The sequence below is a fragment of the Ambystoma mexicanum genome, chromosome 11 (assembly GCF_040938575.1).
Source record: "Ambystoma mexicanum isolate Mex_15411 chromosome 11, UKY_AmexF1_1, whole genome shotgun sequence".
Lineage (NCBI taxonomy): Eukaryota > Metazoa > Chordata > Amphibia > Caudata > Ambystomatidae > Ambystoma > Ambystoma mexicanum.
The window spans coordinates 1056189095-1056204132 of NC_090934.1; the positions used below are offsets into that span (position 1 = coordinate 1056189095).

Consider the following 15038-nt stretch of genomic DNA (forward strand, 5'->3'; position numbering starts at 1 on the left):
ACTTCTTCCATGTGCAAAGCTGTAAGTGTAGTTTCCTGTATTTACCAGCTTTCCATGGTACAAGACCCACTGAAAGATTTCGATGGACAATACTAAACAGATGTATATTTCCCCCTTAAGGGATTCAACTGGGATTTTATTTGGAAACTTGATTAACTTAATACCATAACTTTCCAGTTTGTGTAATTCTTTGTCTCTTTTCTCACCCAACTTCAATTCCATACATTTTTTAGTTTAGGGACTATTCCTGTCTTAAAAATAATTGTGAGGGAGATAATGGAGAATCTGGCATTTTGTGCTGCAAAGTGTTTTATTGTACCTAACTGTTGGCGTATCAACAATTCTTTTTCCAGGCGTGGACCCCAATGGAGGTATTGCCCGATGTTACGGCCAGGTATTTATATTGGGTCATGCATTCCACTGGTGGCCCATTCAAGGTCGAGTTATAATTAGAAGTGGCATAAATGTCATGGTTTTGGTTTTTGCTAAATTGATCTTAAGGTTGTATGTCTGGCATAATCTGTTAGCTGAGCCAGTAAAGCTTGCACCCCACTAGGGGTGAGATTTAGAAGCATCAAGTCATCCATGTTGCCTAGCCAGGAGATGTGTGTAGTTGGCACCCAGTCTAGGAGGATATGAGACTGATGTAGCCAAATGGAGTAATAAGTCTGCCATGTAAAGGTTTAACAAGAGAGGGGCCAACATCCAACCTTATTTCAACACATTATATGTAGGCAACGCAAACGTCAATGTGCCACTGTTGCCTAAGATCCTGAGGTTTTATTGCTATAATGCACTGATTGCGTTCAATAACCCTGTTCACAAACTCCACTGAATTGGTTTAAACTAAAATGTATTTCTGTTCACAGTATCGAAAGCCATTCTGAAGTCGACATAAACAACATAAAAAAACTCAATTCGCTCTCAATCACAATGATCAGTCATAACATCATCCAGTTGAGAGCGATTTCCAGAACCCAGTTTGATTTAATGGTAAAAGCTGTTTATAGGCAAGGTCTTTTCACACATACTCTTACATACCATCCCGGGAGGATAGCTCAGCGGCAACGTGGAAGGAAGACGACACAAAGCAACACAGGTTCGATCCCCGGCTCCGTGCTTAGAAACCTCTGTGTATTTAAGCGCATCATAAATACGCAACTAAGACAATAAAAAAAACAATTACGCAGCTAAAAAACAAAAATTCCTGTAACAGCGCCTCGATACCTGCGGGCTGTGTGAGCGTTTTAAAAATATAAATAAATAAATACTTGCAAGGTAGCGTAGGCTTAGCAGCAAGGCAGACGTACGAGGTCAAGGGCTGTGTGCAAGTACTTTTAACAACACTTGGAGGTAGCACTGTAATAAGAGTGCCACACAGATGTATGAAATATGCTATTTATGACGCCTTAGCAGGTAAAACCCAAGAATAAAATATACTACAAAGTGCATCTATAGTGATAATGCCCTCACACATACACACATACAGTTTGTATGATCCGAGTGTGATTGATAAGGGAGGCACCTAATTTAAGCAGTCTGTCCCTATCTAAGTGTGCCAGAGTCTTTAATGAAATCAAGAAGTAGGGAAATACCTGAAGGAGCACGAAGACTCAAAGTTCCCTGCACAAGTTTTGGCTACAGCCAGCAGGTAAGGAAGAGGTGTATTTTAAAAGCACACTTTGTTGAAAAAGGTAAAGTAGCAAAATGAATGGTACACTCACAATTTCACCACACTAGGGATTACCAAGTGCAGAATCCTAGCCTAGAACCCCACCAGTCCCAACCATGTTAGGGTCCCAGATGCAGTGGCTGAAGGTGTTGGGATTGGATCTGGCAAGAGTGACAAGGTCAGTAACACAACCTCGTCTATAGGGGAGGGGGACCCCTCTCAGCCTGGAGTTGGCAAGCCTACCAGGGTGGAAACCGGAGCTATTCTTATCCCAGAGGTGGAATGTGGTAGTTGTGAGAGCCCCAGTTCCTGTCCCCTCACTAAATGCATGCATGAATGTCAGCAGTACAGTTTTTAATCCCATGCATCCTGAACCTATTGTTTGCTCGTTTCTTTCTTTGCCTTTCAGATCATTACAAAACACTGCCAAGATCTGGGCAGAATAACGCAAGACAACATTCCACCAAAAATGGACTATTAACTAGTCGTCTCCTTAGTGCAGTCAGCAACAAAAGAGCAAACTACCTTCAAGCCTCCGCAGTTGCCATGGGCGCAGCACATTGCACAGAGCTCTGACAGTGGCAACAGAGCTTTACACACAGTCCAACACCCGCCGTAGAAAGGCTTCTGGACAAAGTGGAAGACAGTTACCTATCTGAAGGGGAACAGGAAACCGGAAAGTGTGGGAAGAGTAGTAGTAGTAGTAGTAGTAGTAGTAGTAGTGGTGGAGTGGGTGGGAGACAGAGTAGTTGTAGAGTGGAGACAGAGGGGCAGAAGGGAGTAGAAGGGAGTAACCTAGGAGTGTGGGGGTACAACGGAAGGAGCGCAAGAGAGTGTTCGGGAGATATATCATTTTTAGTCTTCATCCCCTCTCCTAGTGGGACCCACAGCACTTTTAGCTGGACTTCTGGACCTGTTAGTTTCAATCTTGAATGAGTGAAGCTTTTTCGAGGGGATTGGGTCCTCCGACGTATTCCATATCTATGACCGTAATCACCACAGCTGTGCTGCTTCGGAAAATCTTTGTGTCGATGACGTCGATACGCTGTCCTTGAGGGCCTCCGTCGAGCCGATGTCACTGGATGTTATAAGTAAGACGCATGACGCCAGTAGCCTCAGTTCCGTTTTTTCCGCAAACCTGTTCGCTTCGGAGATCTCGGCACGCCTCGATTCTACTGAATCCTGTTCTTAAGGTTCTTCGAACCTGTTTCTTCATTGCTAATCGTATGATGGCTTCGGCTTCTTCCACCCCCCGCGGTCCGGGTTTAAGAAGTGTCGGGTGTGTGGGTCCAAAATGTAGGTAACGGATACGCTTGCCTCTGGTGCCTCGGGGAGGACCATGATACGGACGACTGTCGACTGCCAATCGCTCACATCGAAAGCCTTGCGGGAGCGTAAGAAGAAGCTGTCAGTCGGTAAGGTGGCCAAGCCCTGGAAGTCGCGTTCCACTGGTCTTTCGACTGATGATTCGAGGGGCGACTCTCCGCATCGTCGTTGTGAGTCCGGAGGTTCTCGGTCTGGGAGTCGGTCACGCCAATCCTCTGCCTCTTCGAGGCACTCCAGGAAGCGCCGTCACAGGTTGCCTTCCCTGTCTTCTTCCGAGGAGCCGCCCATCAGCGGTTTGCTTGTCCCACCAAGCATTCCACTCCTGAGGAATGGGATTCCTTCCGAAAGGAGATGTTGGCAATTTTTCAATCGCAGGGCTCCGGTCCGTCCACGGCGTCTGAGGACGCCGGTCGTGGCCGTTCTAGAGACACCACTCGTCCGCCTTCGGGCTCGAGCAGTCGTCGCGACCACCGGGCGCCTTCGAGGTCCCAGTCGGACAAGGATGGTCGCTCTAGACATGCCCGTTCCAGGTCCCGATCCTCGACGCCCTCGAGACCGCGAGAACCTGTGAAGTCTTCGAAGAAGACATCGATGCCAGCGGCGCTGAGGTCGTCGACTAACTCTCTCGAGGCTCCGCCTCTGAGGAAGTTGTCGATGCCATCGGCGCCCAGGCTGTCGAGAGACACGCTCTGGCTCTGCCCTCGAGGCCTGTGTCGATGCCGTTGAAGCTGTCGGCGCTGCGTTAGACGTCGAGTGCCGATTCCATCGACTCCTTTTGAGGTGGAACCCCCCCAGAAAGGTTCTGGCCAAAGCAAAGCATGTCTTTGTGCCTTTTTCTGTACCCTCCTTCCAGCCTCTGGAGTATATTTCTGAGGTGGATAAGGGGTCTGTGGAAGGTAAGGTTCCTGCAGAGGTTCCTGATGCCATTGTTTCTGGGCATAGTCAACTTGAGGACCTGCGTCAGTCGCTGCATGACGCCAGTGGTCTCGACACCTCTCCGGAGGTGGAGTTTGGTAGGCCTGAGCCTTGCACGCATGCCAAATCCTCTTATCGGCGCCTCATGTCGAGGGTTACGGATTACCTGGGGTGGTCTGCCCCCCCTGGGGATTTCCAGCAGGATGATCTGACTGATATCCTGGACCAAGGTCCTCCAAGTGACCCGGTGCTGCCATTCCATATGGCCTTGCAGAGAAGGGTGGCTGCGGCTTGGACTTCTCCAGAGAGTCTCCCAGCAGTGAGCAAGTCCCTGCCGAAGAAAGATCACCCAGCCAGTGGAGACCCCTCCTACTTGACCATGCACCCTACTCCAGAGAGTTTGGTGGTGCAGGTGGCTACGGCCCCAGCAAAGCAGGCGTCGTACCCTACCATCCCTCCTGATGGGGACGACAAACGTTTTGACGGTTGGGCGAAGAAGGTGTTTTCTTCTGTGAGTATGGCGCTTCAGGCTGCCAACTCCATTTGTGCCTTGTCTCGTTTCACGTACACTCTGTGGAACTGTATTTCTTTAGCGGCTGATCATATTCCCGAAGGGGAGGAACGGGATGGTTTCCTTGCTATCGTGCAGGATGGCAAGGATGCCATGTGTGAATCTGTTCAGTCGGGTCTGGACATGGTTGATTGCGTCGAGCACCGTAATACGCAGGTTTGCGTGGTTGCAGAATTCGGGTTTTGCCCCTGATGTGCAGGCCCGCCTCCTCAACATGCCCTTTGATGGTGAACATCTTTTTGGCAGCAAGGTGACGAGTCTTGAGAGGTTGCAGACCTCCAAAGCTGCAGCGAAGTCGTTGGGCGCTGCAGTCCGCCAACCTCCGCCTTTTCGTCCTAGGGGGCAGCAATGGAGGGGAGGTTCCATTTCGATATTACTCGTCCTTTAGTAAATCGAGAGGAGCTGCTAGTCAAAGGGGCAACCGTAGGAGTGCCAGAGGTGGAAAACAAGGTACTCGAGGTGCCAAGGCCGCGCAAGCAGTTGCCTCTTTGCCCTCAGGCACTGCTGCAGCCGCTTCAGCTCAGTCATGAGGCCCATGCTTCGCCGGTTGGGGGAAGGCTGGCACAGCATCTTGTAAAGTGGCGTGCCATTACTTCAGATGTGTGGGTTTTGGAGATCATAGCCCACGGTTACTGTCCTCCATCCTGGCAGAGGCCCCATGACAATCCATCAGCGAATCTCTTTTTGAAGAGTCAGGATTCGCTCCTTGCGCAGGAAATTCATTCCCTGCTGGAGAAAGGCACCATAGAACTGGTGCCTGTAGCAGAGAGGAACAAGGGATGGTATTCCCCTTATTTTTTGATTTTGAAGAACGACGGGGGATTGAGACCCATCATGGGCTTGCGCGGTTTGAACAAGCTCCTCAGGAAGGACAAGTTCAAGATGGTTACTCTTTCTCAAGTCGTCCAGGCCCTTCAACTTCAGGAGTGGTTGGTGTCTCTAGACCTCAAGGACGCTTATTTTCATGTGCCGATCCATCCCAAGCACAAGTACCTGAGGTTCGCGGTAGGCGACTCGCACTTTCAGTTTCGGGTCCTGCCGTTTGGATTGACCTCCGCCCCGAGGGTCTTTACCAAGCTCATGGTGTTAGTGGCAGCGTATCTCAGGAAAGGGGAGGATTCACGTCTACCCCTACCTGGACGATTGGTTGATCAGGGCGCGCTCTCCCGAGCAAGTCCTGGATCATCTGTCACTCAAATGCCACTCCCTTCACAAGCTGGGCTTCTCCCTCAACTTGAAGAAGTCCCACTTGAAGCCAACTCAGCGGCTCCACTACATCGGAGCAGTGCTTGACACGTCCCTGGGGCTGTTTTTTCCTCCCCAGGTGAGGGCTCACCACATTCAGCAGATGGTGCACAAGTTTCAACATGCCCAGAGTCTCCCAGCGTTCGAGTTCTTGAGGTTGCTTGGCCTCATAGCATCCTGCATTCTTCTGGTGCCATTGGCCAGGTTGCGGATGAGATCTCTGCAATGGGCTCTCAAACTCCAGTGGTCACAGTCCTCCGGCAGGATGTCTGACCCCGTTCATGTGCTGCCCTCGGTCGCCCAGGACTTTCTGTGGTGGGCCGTTGATGGCAATCTGATGAGAGGGGCACCGTTTAGGCTACCCTGGCCGGAGGTGACAATCGTGACGGACTCCATGCCAACGAGCTGACAGTCAGCGGTCGTTGGTCTCCGTCGGAGTCCAGAATCCATATCAATCTGTTGGAGCTGAGGGCCGTCAGGCTTGCCCTGAAGGCTTTTCTGTCAACTGTGCGAGGGAAGAATGTCCCGATTCTGACAGACAACACGGTAGCCATGCACTACCTCAACAAAAAGGGGGGGGGCAGGGTCACTTCCTCTGTCCAGGGAGGCGATGCAGCTCTGGTTCTGGGCAATCCAGCAGGAAATTTCGATCTCGGCAGTTCATCTGGCCGGAGATAAAAACGAGATGGTGGACGCACTGAGCAGGCAGAGCGCGATCTCTCACGAGTGGGAGTTGGCTCAGGAGATTCTCCCCGAGATCTTCGCCCTTTGGGGGACCCCTCAAGTGGATCTCTTTGCCTCCAGTGTCCACCGGAAGTGCAAAAGGTTCTGCTCGCTGGAATTTCCTCCAAGAGGAGCCTTAGGAGACGCGTTTGTGGTGGAGTGGTCCTTCCCACTGCTGTACGCGTTTCCTCCAGTCCCCGTCATCCCGCAAGTGCTGTGGAGGTTCGGTTCCCGGATGATCCTCATTGCTCCGGCATGGGCCCGGAGGACGTGGTACCCGGACCTTCTCGACTTGTCCATCTGCCCTCCCGAGATGATCTGCTCTCACGGGTGGGGGGGGGGGTCAGGTTCTCCATCCAGAGGTCAGATCCCTCAACCTTCACGCTTGGCTTCTGAAAGGTTGAGGTATAAGGATTGGGACATCCCTGAAGAAGTGATGGAGGTGTTGCTTTCGGCCAGACGGCCGGCAACAAAGTCCCTGTACTGTTGCCGTTGGAGGAAGTTCTGCGACTGGTGCAGGGTTCAGAATGTGGATCCTTTGTTCGTGTGACATTCCAATAGTTCTGACTTTTCTGTTTTCTGCTTTTAGCCCACAGGGGCTTGCAAGTGGGTACCATTAAAGGTTACCTGGCGGTGCTGTCCATATTTAAGTGCTTGTCTGAGGAGTGTTCTTATTTTAAAATTTCTTTTATTTCTCAGTTTCTGAAAGGGCTCACTAATGTGTTCCCTCCGTCACCTTTCCAGATGCCCGGTTGGGATTTGAACCTTGTTCTCAAGTTTCTAATGGGTGCTCCATTTGAGCCTTTACATTCTTGTCCTTTGAGACTGTTAACCCTTAAAACTATTTTTAGTTGCGGTCACTGAGTTACAGGCACTTTCAGTTAAGCCACCCTTCACTGTGTTTCATAAGGACACGGTTGTCCTTAGAGTTCGTCCTTCCTTTCTTCCGAAGCTGGTGTCGGAATTTCGTTTAAGCCAGAAGGTGGTTCTTCGGGGATTTTATCCTCTTCCGCATCCTGGTAAGGACAAGGAGAGGCTCCATAGGTTAGATCCTAGGAGAGCTTTAAGTTTCTACATTTCACGCATGTCCCGGGTCAGAGTGGACGATCAGCTCTTTATTGGTTACGCTGGAAGGCGTTTGGGACAAGCTGTGACTAAGCAGACTTTGTCTAGATGGATTATCTTGGTAATTTCTGATTGTTACCACCTGGCGGGTAAGGACCCTCCAGTAGGCTTACGGGCCCACTCGACGAGGGGTATGGCTGCCTCTACTGCCCTGCAGAGGGGTGTTCCTATTCGTAACATCTGTGATGCAGCCACTTGGGCTTCGGGGCATACTTTTGTACGTCACTATTCCCTAGATTCTATCCATGGGCAGGATCTGGCCTTTGGCCAGGCGGTCCTTTACTCTGCAATTTGATTGGGCATTCTAAATTTGTATGTTCTAAATTCTTTTCCCACCTCCTTACGTTGGTACTGCTTTGGGAGTCTGTCATAGATATGGAATACGTCAGAGGACCCAATCCCCTCGAAGAACAAGTTACTCTCTTACCTGGTAACGTTCTTTCAATGGGATGGTCCGACAACGTATTCCATATCGCTCCCTCCCTGCCTACCCCGCTGCAGAATTTCTTATGCGTTTGCAGCTCACGTTTCCGCAAGGCTTTCTGTGGTCATAATGGCAGTAGATTGGTGCCACACATTCTGGGAAAAAACTACAACTGAGGCTACTGGCGTCGTGCGTCCTACTCATAACATCCAGTGATGTCGGCTCGACGGAGGCCCTCAAGGACAGCGTATCGACGTCATCGACGCAGGACGCAGATGCCGAAGGATTTTCCAAAGCAGCACAGCTGTGGTGATTACTGTCATAGATATGGAATACGTTGTCGGACCATCCCTTGGAAAGAACGTTACCAGGTAAGAGAGTAACTTTTTCTTCCCACTCATTCATTCTTGTGGGCTCTGTCTTTTGGAAATATCATCTTTGCTTTTACTACTGCAGCACACGACTCCTTATGGGCAATGTTGCTGGAGACCCTCTAGGTCCTCCTTTAGGATTCTTGTTCTATATCCTAGAGAGATACTTTGTATCTCTTCCAAAACTCTATAGTCTGAGAGATTGGCACATACCACCTTCAGTGGAGTGCCAAAGGGATACTTAGTATCTCCTTCTCTACTCCTGTGGCTTTTTATGTCCATAGCCTTGCTAGTGGCCAGTAGTTGGAGCCTCCCTTTTTTGCCATTACTAGCATGGTTGTCCTTTGTTGGCCCTTCTTCTACCGTTCTGGGAATGGGGAGGTCAGTGTGTGTCTTTTGCTGTTGACGAGAACCCTTGGGTATTCCAGCCTAGGCCCCAGAGTGTCTGGGCAGATAGGAAGTGGGGGGAGGAGTCTTCAGCCCACCAACCCCCCCTGTCCCTTCTGCCAGAATGCTGAAAGCTCCCACAGGGGGTCTGGCTGTCGTGATTGTACAGCCAAACGCTGCTTTCTGTAAAATGCTGAGAGATTGCAGAGGAGTGTGTGCTGGAACTGCATAAAAGGTGCGGCTTCTGGAGTGAATAGTATGTTGACCACTGGAAGCTGAAGTAACCAAAAAAGAATTCTACCAGAGACAACTGCAGACCCTTTGCAACACCGCAAAGCGATCACTGCTGTCCCAACCCTGTCTTGTATGAGACCGAAGGAGCTCCAAAGAAGACGACTCCTTCCCTGTGGCTGGTAGGAACAACCATTCCCAAGATGAACTTTGAATTGGGCCATCTCCTGAGACGCTAGGAGCTTCCTGAGCTGCGGAACCAGCAGACCAGCTTCCCATTTCGAGTGCAATGCCATCGAAATGCCGAATCCGTCCAAATCTTTTCTGGACTCCTAAGTCATTAATGCCTGTAGACCATTTCTCTCAACCACAAGCTGCCTCACATTGTCTAGAGCTCTGATATTATCTAGACTAGAATATTGTAATAACTCTTCTTGGCCACCACCAATATCAATTTGAGTAGACTCCAGGTCTTACAGAACAATGCCCTTAGATGCGCCCTTAACCTCCCTCGTAAAGCCCACATTTCTTCCATCAGCAAGGAAGTCCAGGACAGAATTAAACTAAGATCGCTTGTCATCACAATGCCTTTCACTGACTGCCCCCAGGTACCTATCAGACAAATTCTCCAGGCATAACACCTCTAGACCCACCAGAACACCTTACAAGCACCAACTGAACAATCCCAAATTCAATCTGAAAACAGCAGGGGGGATCTAGCTTCCCAGTTCTAGCAGCGAAGTGTTGGAACACACTCCACATGACAATCGGGGTCTGAGGAGTCATTCTGGTCATTCAGAGCTATGGTGAAAACCTGGCTCACTACTCAGTAAGAATATGATACCTGCATGCTTATCTATACTGCATTCTGTATATCCATTGTAACCTAATCGGCCTGTACTGGACCACATTGTAACCATATCCTTATGCTACCCATTGTATTGACCTTGTATGAATCTCACATGTGCAACCTCTCTGTAACCTGTGTTTTGCTTCAGGCCCAATGCGCCCAGTTACCTGAGGGTTTGGCCGCGCCATATAAATAAACTAACTAAAATAAATCACTCCAGAGATCCAATCCAACTCACCCAGACCCCCTCATCAGAGTGCATTACTGCAGGAAGCGAAGAATATTGACTGGGGATTTGTGTCCTTTGTTGGTGCTGCAGAAAAGATGCCAAAACTGCAGAGTGAACCAAGGAGTTCCTGGAAGTCGTGCCCCAGGTCCTACCTTGAGACTGCTGCTGAGAGATTCCGTCCATTGTCCTGCCTTCAGTCATCAGACCAAGGAATCCGGAGGTAGGGTCCAGAGCTGCAACATCACGGAGCATCCAGCACAAACATTTTCTTCTAACCTAAGGTACTGTGGGGGAAAAAGGTATTGCTTACCTGATTCCAAGAAGTCACTCGAGCGTTGGAGTGCACCTAGTGGTGTCCAGGGTCATCCCCTCTTACCTCTGACTCAAGCAGCTGCTTGTGTGCCTTTTTCAAGTCTTTTTACACGTCTCCCTTGTTAGTTGTTAACTTGCTGCTTCTGTAACACTAGAGACTGGAAAAAACCTGCTTGAATTCTTTGTATTCTACTGCTTGTCAAGAATTTTAGCCCTCTCCGAAGTGCCTTTAGCTAGGGTTGCGCTTCTGGACTTAAGACTTGTTGTGCGAAGAACCCCTCTCTAGAACCTTGAACCAGGCTAAAGTTACACTAACCATTTTCCTGCATTTAAAGTGACTTTACTGTGTGTTTGCATAGTACATGTATTACCGTATGAACTGTTATAAACTGCAGGTGTGCGCAATAACCGATAATACAATAACATTGTCTTTTCCCTTTCTAATGTTGCTACAAATGTAACCGTGAACAAACACAAAAGGAAAGTGTCCTTTGAAGTGTATTCACAAGTATTTCAAAGTGTTCTAGTGTAAACGTCTAAAGAATTTAAAGTGATTCTGGTGTATATATAATAAATATATCCTTTTATATAAATTATAAGTGTAAGAGTTTTTTTGGTGTGCATGTCTAACTAAGGTTCAATGTACTTACCTACAGCTCACATCTTCCTCTTTAGATCAGCCTGACTGCTCTGCCACTCTACCAAGATCCTGAGTTAGTACAGACTGATAGAGTTGGAGATCTACAAACCACTGGGAAAGCTTACTAAAGTGTTATTACCAGTAGGACATTAGGAAAACACCCCTAACGGAGTGTCCTTGAGGGGGTTGGAAGGAGAAGAGTAGCAGGAGGAGGCAAGAATAGTGTTAAACGGTAGGGTGGAGAAAATCTGGGTGTAATAGGAAGGAGACAGATTAGGGCTAGAGTGTCGGAAGGCACATCGTTACAGCCCCTAAAGAACTAACATCAAGATAGCGTAGGGCTAGTTTAGGTATTCCCAGAGGGAGACTAAATAAGGCGATTGCCTTTGGGCCCTCACTTCTAGAAAGGATAAGCATTAGACAGTAGGGTTCAATGAGCTCTAAACGCAAACCTGGGGATTAAGGACACCTGGTTATGGTGGGAACTGCATCGTCTAGATAAGTGAGGCTCATCCTTAGCGGTTAGAAAGCTAACTCTTTTTAGATTAATACTCTCTAAATTGTAGGATTACTTATAAAATAAATTCACAACAGTATGCAGAAAATTGCAATTTACTATAAAAAATGTTTTCCTTACAAAATGGTTGAGATAAGATATACTATAATGAGGATACTATGTCATTGTTTACATTGAAACTTCAAGCTCTGAATGTTGAATTAATTGTTGATTGCAAATTTTTACTTATTCTAAAAAACATTTTTTCCATAGAAATGATGAAAATTCTCGAATTATGTACCCCCGATGAAGAGAGAAATCTCGAAACGCGTTGGGTGATCGCATTATGAATTAAACCAGATTCTTGTGTGAAAATCATGTTACTGTACTTATTTACATTATGATTTGATTGAAAATTGTTGTTCCATCTGACCCATAACAAATTAAGAATTTATGAACTTTCCTAAAAACATATGAAGTCCTTTTGGTGACTCTAGATGACAGTGTTACATTACATTGTCTCATGAGAGTACACTTCATTGTCAAATTATTTTTTTGTTTATACAGATCTTGGATAGTGTGCAGGGGACGGGAGTTCCCCAAGTTGGGAACATCCACCTTCTTTTTTTGTCCAGTACCGACCCAAATGCCAAAGTTGAGATATTCTCCCCTGCACCTCAAATTTTCTTAAAATCAAATAACTTTAAATACCCAGAATTCTAGAAAGTTACCTTGATACAATTACCATCCTAAATAGAGGTGTGCATAGTGTTGAACACACAGTTCTTGTCTAGTGGGGGAGCTTCAGAATGGCGGCAAAGCTCCCTTTTATATCCAAAGTCCAAGGTAGGGGGTGGGGAAATTATCTGAGGCCCCACAGTGAAAAGGATCTGCACAACTTCTCAGGATTGACCAATCGTGGACAGCCTCTTACCCACATCTGTCCAGGTACAGGTCTCCCCTAGCTGAAATGTTAATTGGGACCAGAAAGTCCAAATCACAGTTCTGTCACACACGGAACTTTGCCGAGATCGAACCCTCAAAATGCATGTCCTTGTGCGTTTCCAACCTGAGCGGTCAGGAAGACGACCAAAAAGCATGATGGATAATGGGCAGGACTTGACGACATGAAGTAGCCATGTTAAGGTGTATGGTATCCAAAACAGCATTGTGCTACTACTTTAAAAAAAATAAAAAATAAACATGGTGTGCTCCAAAAAAATAAACAAAAGCATGGTTCACTGCCACCAGCCTGCTGTAGGTGTATCAAAAAGGCATAGTAAATGTTGCCAGATGAAAGGGAAAAAAGATTCAAAGTACCTCTTTAACAGTCCGCTTATGGTCGTCTGTGTTACAAAATGAAAACACAGGAAACGTGAAAGGGAGAAACCATCTGCTGGTAACCTTAGGGGGCTCACCAGTGCCCCCAAAATGAATTGAGTTGAGCAGGAAAGTGAAGCTAAACAGGCTTTGTCCTCCAGTCAGCCCCAGTTTCAGGGCATTAACAAAAAGCTTGGGGTTCCATTGAGCTCAATGGAAGAAAAGTTGTGCAAAAACAAATCTTACCCAACTTTCTGCATTCTTCCCTTCCCAGATGAAACCACACTGTAAAATCTTACCATCCGTCTGGAGACGGGATGACTCAATGTACCAGTATGTACAAATGATTCAACATAGGAACTGCGCGGTCAGTGCAAGAGTGACTGTTTGCTTACCTCCACACTCCTGTTTTTCTATGAAATGCTTAAGACCGTGAAAAGAAATTACTTATGATATGGCATTTGTAACGCGCCTATACACAAGGGTTTCAAGTGTTTCAAGGCGCGACGAGGCAGGGAGGGGGGAACAGGGGAAGACAGACAATGATCATAATAGGCCAGGTGTCATTCAGATCATGCAAGTGCAGGGGTAGGGGGAAGGGAGAAAGTGCAAGGGGAGGGAAGGAGGGAAGTGCAGTACAAGGTAAGTATAATAAAATAAATAAGGGCCAGCTGGTGGCAAGTGCAAGGTAAGTGCAGACAAGTGCTGGGAACGGGGGCTGTAGGGATACAGAGACAGTCCCGCAGTGCAGGGGTTGCCAGGGAGGCAGTGCAAGTGGAGAGTGGCTGGGCCCAGGACCTAGGTTGGCGAGAGTGGCCCAGTTGCAGATTCGGTGCAGATTCAGCGAAGAATTAGCAGGGGAGAGGGAGAGAGAAAGCAGAAGCAAAGAGGAAGGTTTTGAGGTGCTTCCGGAACCGTAAATGGTTCTCCTCAAGTTTCAGGGAGGCAGGAAGGCTGTTCCAGAGGGAGGCCCCTGCCGTGGAGAGAGATCTACCCCCAGCTCGTTGCTTCGAGAAGCGGCTGACCCTGAGGGAGTTGGAGACGGATGAGCGAAGGGCTCGGGAAGGAAGATATTTAGGAAGAGAGAGCTGAAGGTATTTAGGCCCCAGGCCCCAAAAGGCCTTGTGGACAATGCAGAGGGTTTTGAACTTTATCCTCGCAGCCACTGGGAGCCAGTGTAGAGACTTCAGTCCTGGAGAGATACGGTCCCTGGGCTTGAGGCCAAGGACAAGTCTCGCAGTTCTGTTCTGGATGAGTTGCAGAGGGCGGAGAGTGGAGGCAGGCAGATTAAGATAGAGGCTGTTACAGTAGTCCAGCTTTGAGAGAACCAGGGCTCGTGAGACAGTGAGCTTCTGGGGGAAGGAGAGGAAGGGAAGAATCCCTCTGAGGAGGTGCAGCTGGTAGTGTGACTTCTTAGAGACGTCAGATATGAGGAGAGAAGGGGAGAGTGGAGTCGAAGATAACCCCGAGGTTTCTTGCCGTGCAGGTAGGAGCAGGAAGAGGGCCAAGAGAGGCCGGCCAGAGAGCTGCAGGGAAGGAGGGAGTGGGTGTGCCGATGAGTAGAATCTCAGTCTTACTGGCATTAAGTCAGAGGTCATTGGCGGCACACCATTCCTGGATAGCAGACAGACAGTCAGAGATGAGGGAAGGAGAGGAGGAGGCCGAGGGTAGCCTGAAAATGAGCTGGTTATCGTCCGCATAGCACTGAAAGTTGGGGCAGAGAGCGGCGATGCGGTGGGCAAGGAGTGCCAGGTACTGGTTGAACAGCCAGGGGGAGAGATTTGATCCCTGGGGGACACCACAGGTGGAGAAAAAGATGTCGGAGAGGAAGGACCCCAGTTGGACCTGGGAGGGTCGATTGGAGAGGAAAGAGGTCAGCCACGCCAGAGCCTGACCAGTGATACCCAGGTTATCACGGAGACGGTTGAGCAGGATGGCATGGTTGACAGTGTCAAAGGCAGAAGAGAGATCGAGCAGAATGAGAACACACGGAGTGTTGGAGTCAAGGTTCAAGAGTAGTTCCTCACGGATGTTCAGGAGAGCAGTTTCCGTGCTTCTGGCAGCTCTGAAGCCAGATTGATGGTCATGAAGACTGCCAACAGATTCAGCATGGAGGTTAAGCTGGGAGATGGCCAATTTCTCCAGGAGCTTGCCCAGGAAGGGAGTGATGGAGATTGGGCGATAGTTAGCCGGGCAGGAGG

The 15038-nt window shown here is 48.6% G+C and overlaps 1 protein-coding gene across 1 annotated transcript in view; it reads left to right on the forward strand.

The window, feature by feature from the left end:
- Window positions 1-15038, forward strand: part of ABHD2 (abhydrolase domain containing 2, acylglycerol lipase) — a 491761-nt gene that overhangs the window by 137686 nt on the left and 339037 nt on the right. The window lies entirely within an intron of this gene.